We start from the raw sequence: 6,338 nt of genomic DNA, 5'->3' as shown, positions 1-6,338 counted from the left end.
ACTTTTTTACAGAAACATTACAGGACACAGCCAGAACAGACCAGAAAACCCGTAACATCATATACAATAGACGATTTTATGTTTATTTTTTTAAAACACCAGAATGTAGAAAGTAGATATACTTTTTTAAGTGTATATTAGTTTGTAGTATTTACTTTTCTTTGTTCTACAAACATGCTATTACTTAAATTTTTTTAAACATGTATTCATTTTTGAGAGACAGAGACAGAGTGTGAGTGGGGGAGGGGCAGAGAGAGAGGGAGACACAGAATCCGCAGTAGGCTCCAGGCAGGCTCTGAGCTGTCAGCACAGAACCTGCCATGGGGCTTGAATCCACGAACCTGGGTTCAAGGGATCATGACCTGAGCCGAAGTTGGACACTTAACTAACTGAGCCACCCAGGCCCCCTAAACAATGCTATCACTTTTATTTATTATTATTTTTTTTTTCAACGTTTTTAATTTATTTTTGGGACAGAGAGAGACAGAGCATGAACGGGGGAGGGGCAGAGAGAGAGGGAGACACAGAATCGAAACAGGCTCCAGGCTCCGAGCCATCAGCCCAGAGTCTGACGCGGGGCTCGAACTCACGGACCGCGAGATCGTGACCTGGCTGAAGTCGGACGCTTAACCGACTGCGCCACCCCGGCGCCCCAATGCTATCACTTTTAAACAAAATAACAATAGGACCGGTTAATAGTGGCAAGAAAACTTTGCAATTTTATTTTATGTTTTTTTAATGTTTTATTTATTCTTGAGGGAAAGAGAGAGCATGAATGAGGGAGGGGCACAGCAATCCGAAGAGAGGGAGACCCAGAATCCGAAGCAGACTCCAGGCTCTGAGCTGTCAGCACAGAGCCCGACAGGGGGCTGGAACTCCTGAGCCGTGAGATCATGACCTGAGCCGAAGTCGGACGCTCAACCGACGGAGCCCCCCAGGCGCCCCACTTTGCAATTTTAGAGTCTCAAAATTACGGAGTTCTAACACAGGCCTAGGAAACCACCATTCTTCAATCTTCGGAGCTCAGTAGAAGGACTCACCAGTGGCCATCTTTTATGGAATGGGACAACCACCTTCTCTCTTACTTATTGCAACTTCTTCAAGAAAGAGTGAATTGTCCAGCAGAAAAACATTGTACTCTATCCTCCAGAGTCCTTCTTTTTCGGTTTCTCCATTTTTAGTTCAGGCTGGGTACAGTCATATTTTCCATTTGGGTTATGATAAAGTTCTCACTAGTGGGAGCCATCACCAGTATGAGACCCTATGTGAAGCTTGTACCCCCATCTTTTTTTAAATTAAATCTGTCAGTCTGATGCTTCATAGTTTTTTATAGTTCTTAAAGTTTGCATTTACACCCTTTACACACGAAGACAGATTTCCTTGTATTACTAGAAGGTTTACGGTAATAGTAATAGCTTCACTTAAGTGCTTTCTTTGTGGTGGGACTGTGCACACTGACCTCTTTATCTGCACCGTCATTAATTTTCAGAACAGTACCGTGAAGGTTATCATCAGTGTTTTATGGTTGAAGAAATTGAGAAAAGGAACCAACTTGTTCGAGGTCAAATAGCCACTAGGTAGCAAATCAGGACACAATTCAGAATAGTGCAGGGGACTAGAAGGCAGGAGATAGGGCTTCAAGACTGAAGCATTTTTTTAAATTTTTTTTTAACATTTATTTATTTTTGAGACAGAGAGAGACAGAGCATGAATGGGGGGAGGGTCAGAGAGAGAGGGAGACACAGAATCCGAAACAGGCTCCAGGCTCTGAGCTGTCAGCACAGAGCCCGATGTGGGGCTTGAACTCACGAAGTGTGAGATCATGACCTGAGCTGAAGTCAGATGCTTAACCGACTGAGCCACCCAGGCACCCCAAGACTGAAGTATTTGAATACACACTCTGTGCTGAAAGCCGTGGCTCTGGGCACATTTGAGTGGAATGCTTAGAAACAGTTTACAGCCTGGGCTGCCTGGGCGGCTCAGTTGGTTAAACATCCAATATTTTTGATTTGGGTTCAGGTCGTGACCTCAGGGTGGTGATTTCAAGAGTCGTGAAATTGAGCCCCAGGTCAGGCTCCAGGCTAGGCATGGAGCATGCTTGGGATTCTCTCCCTCTCTCTCTTCCTCCCCCTTCCCTGCTCGCATGAACAGGCTCTCTTTTGCACTCTCAAAACAAACAAACAAACATAAATAAATAAATAAAATGTAAAATAAAAAGATGATTGTTTATTAAAATAAATAATAATAAGAGCAACACCTGGGTGGCTTAGTTGGTTGAGCCTCCAACTTCAGCTCAGGTCATGATCTTGCAGTTTGTGGGTTCGAGCCCCATGTCAGACTCTGTGCTGACAGCTCAGAGCCTGGAACCTGCTTTGGATTCTGTGTCTTCCCTACTCGCATTCTGTCTCTCTCTCAAAAAAATAAATAAACATAAAGAAGAAGAAGAAAAATTGGAAGAAGAAGAAGAAGAAGAAGAAGAAAAAGAGGGAGAAGGCAGAGGAGGAAAAGAAGAAGAAACCACTTACAGCCTGATGGAGAGAGATCTATGGCATCACATTTGTGTTACAGGTGCTGGAATAAAGGTACATACGAGGGACACTGGAGAAATAGTGGCCAAGAAAGTGCACAGAAGTGGAGTACAGCTTTGTTCTGTCCACCTTAAAAATAAAACTGCCAATTATTCCATCAGCGACAGCTGAGTTTATTCAGGAATAGCAGAGAATTGCAATTAGGGATAAGCAAGCTATGGCAAGACCATAGGCAAGCCTTACAAAAAAACAAAAAAGAGAAAAACTGTTGTTTTACGGAGGAGGAGGAAGTTGGGAGGGGTTGTTTGGAACAAAAGTCCATTGGAGAAAATCGAGAGTTCAGGGTGATGACGGTTTCTCATTGGCTGAACTGCAGGGGTGGTTGATTTCTCCTAGGAGATGTAATGTACATCTTTTCCCCTTATGGGTGTGTAAATGATTCCTGTTGAGATTTTTCTGGTCTGGAATCTGTAATTGACAATTCTTCCTGTAACTGACACTGGGCGGCAGGGCTCCCCCTTCTGGCACCCAGAATCCACCTTAATGACATTTCCCTTCATTAATATTCGCATTTCCCCTTTTTGATGAAAGTCTTTCCTTGAAAGCATCACTCATCAAAAGTTAGGTTTTTTGTGTATAGTGGTTTTGTCTGTCAGTGCCAGGAAGGACCCTTCCTGGTTGGAATGTCCCACCCTGGAAGGAAAGCGCATAGCAGTTGGAAACCACATAAGGCACATCTGAATAACAAGAAGGTAAGAAGAGAGAGCTCTCTTGAACTTCCCATCTGAAGTCTGCATCTTCTCAAGGTTGTGAGTGTTGGGGATCGTCTTGAAGGATGGAGCCAGCATTACCTTATTGGGTACACTGCTTTTACAAAAGATTGACAAGTTCAGAAGCAAAAATAACATGACAATTCCAAACTGTATGTTGGTACTAAGCCATGACCCTAGGTCTGAGGGTAACCAGCCGAAGATATTTATTGGCACTTTTTCTGACCTAGGAAAGAAAAGTTTGAAGGCAAACCTGGACTCGTATGCCTCCTGGAAGTCTCTGCTTAAAGCGGCCATATGAAAGCAGAATGGTAAATACTGCCAAGAGCACGCTGAAAGAGTTTACCTAGTGCTTTTGGGAACATACAGGGCAGGTATACATTTAAAGCAATAGCTGATGAACTTTAAAGTATTGTTATGTCAGGGTACCTGGATGGCTCGGTTGCTTTGTGGTAGGGCCCCCTCCCTAAGGAGAGAGAAAAAAAGAGAAAGAAAACTTCAAGGTAACCTGGCTATGCACCTGCGTGACAACATCCCTCATGACCTTGTAAACTGAGACTATTTAATCAGACTGCACGTTTGTGTGTGTCACCATATATGGGAGACAAAGAAATAGAAAATGTATAAAAAACTATGTCACGTGACATTCGGTGCTCAGTTCTTCGGGTACGAACCCAACTGAGCAGTCCCAGCACGAATAAAGTTGCTTCCTGGAAATTAAACAGCCTCGTTGTCAGGACTCTGTGTGAGAATCCTGCTACAGGTTAAGCTTCCGACTTTGGCCCAGGTCCATGATCTCCCCATTCTGTGAGACTGAGCCCCGCATCAGGCTCTGTGTTGACAGCTCAGAGCCTGGAACCTGCTTCTGATTCTGTGTCTCCCTCTCTCTCTCTGCCCCTCCCCTGCTCAGACACTGTCTCTCTTTCTCTCTCTCTCAAAAATAGATGAACATTAAAAGAAAAATTTTTTTGAGTATTGTTATGTCAAAAGAGCTTTTGTGAAAACAAATGTTATTGAATAGTACAGTCTATAAAGTTGTAAATTCGGAGACCGTGAATTTGGATAAAAACCCAACATCAGTAGTTCTGATGAATTCTGAACCTTCTAACCCTTCAGAAAAAGCAAGTGAATCATGGGATCATGATGATGCGGTTTCCAAAAAGCCATAATCAAAGAAAAGTTTTCCCCCTTTCACAAGGGTTTGGGAAATGCAGACAAGGATATGATGTTTTCATGGGAAAGAGAGAAGAAGCAACAATGAGAAAAAGTTATCAGGGCGGGTCAGGACATCCCAGGAAAGCTATCTTTCCAGACGTCATCCTCAGCCAGGAGATCTTAAAAACTCACTTCGCCAGATGGTGTGCAGACCCACTCGGGGTTTGCTGCTTTCTTTTTGGATTAAAAAAAAATGTTTTTTAATGTTTATTTATTTTTGAGGGAGAGAGCGCGGGCGCAAGTGGGGGAGGGGGAGAGAGAGAGGGAGATGGAGAATTCAAAGTAGGCTCTGTCAGCACAGAGCCCAACGTGGGGCTCAAACCCATGAACTGTGAGATCATGACTTGAGGTGTTGTCAGACACTCAACTGAGCCACCCAGGTGCCCCAAAGCATTGCATTTTTAATAGAAGCAATTGGGTCTTTACGTTCTTGAAGCGGATCTCCTTTTATCAACTGTGGGTCAAAGGAGGCAGGGGCTAAATGTATGACTTGGCCCTTGACTGTCTCAAAGGGTTAGGGTCCATGAGTTCCAAAGGGTTGGATGTGAGATTTAGAAACACCAATGGCAGGGTGCTGGGGTGGCTCAGTCGGTTAAACATCCGACTTCGGCTCAGGTCATGATCCCGCGGTTCATGGGTTTGAGACCCGTGTCGGGCTCTGTACTGACAGCTCAGGGTCTGGAGCCTGCTCCCGATTCTGTGTCTTCCCCTTTCTCTACCCTCCCTCACCCCTCCCTGCTTGTGCTCTCTCTCTCTCTCTCTCTCTCTCTCTCTCTCAGAAATAAGTGAACATTAAAAAACTTTTAGAAGGACCAATGACAATGCTTTAGGGCAGAGTAGTTGGAGGGTCTTTACAGATTTTGCCTATGGAGTCTTAACAGTGCCATTGGTGTGTGTGACTAACCCTCAGGAGGGAGGATGATACTGCGCAGGGACAAGAATTTCTGTCCTCTCGAAGTTCCTTCCAGCTGGATTATGAATCAGATTGACATGACGTGAGACAAATCAACAGGAGAAAACGGAACGTAGTTTGCACACGCAGAGAATCCACATAGACGAGCAAATTCCAACAACAGGCGGAATGAGGTGTAGAGGTCTCCCTGAACTAAGGAGAAGGAGGTAGGAGTCTGGGACTTCAAGGGAAGGAATGCACTTCCCAGGGCGATAAGAAGGGCAGATGTTTGCTAATTAGATGTTTGCCCTGCTCTACAGATGGGTCGCACAGATAAAAGTTCTCTCTTGTAATAACCCTCATTCTGAGAAAGACGCCCAATTTATATTCTTCTAGGTAGTTAAGGGAGGGGCAAAGTTTCTTTTGAGCCTGCAGGCTCTTGAGTGACTTTGGCTCAAGATAATCTTGGGGTGCTTGGCTGACTCAGTTGGTAGAGCATACCATTCTTGATCTCAGGGTCGTGAGTTCAAGCCCCACATTGGGTGTGGAGCTTACTTAAAAAGAGAAAGAAAGAAAGAAGAAAGAAAGAAGGAAAGAAAGAAAGAAAGAAAGAAAGAGAAGGAGAGAAAAAGAAAGAAAGAAAAAGGAAGAAAAAAAAGAAAGACAAAGAAAGAAAAAAGAAAGAAAGAAAGAAACAAAAAGAAAGAAAGAGAAAAAAAGAAAGAAAAAGAAAGAAAGAAAAAGAAAGAAAAAAAAGAAAAAGAAAGAAAAAAGAAAGAAAAAAACAAAGAAAAAGAAAGAAACAAAAAGAAAGAGAAAAAAGAAAGAAAGAAAAAGAAAGAAAAAAGAAAGAAAAAGAAAGAAAGAAACAAAAAGAAAGAAAGAAAAAAGAAAGAAAGAAAGAAAGAAAAAGAAAGAAAAAAGAAAAAGAAA

Source organism: Panthera uncia, chromosome E3 (genome assembly GCF_023721935.1).
Source record: "Panthera uncia isolate 11264 chromosome E3, Puncia_PCG_1.0, whole genome shotgun sequence".
NCBI lineage: Eukaryota > Metazoa > Chordata > Mammalia > Carnivora > Felidae > Panthera > Panthera uncia.
Note: the sequence above shows the minus strand (reverse complement) of the source record.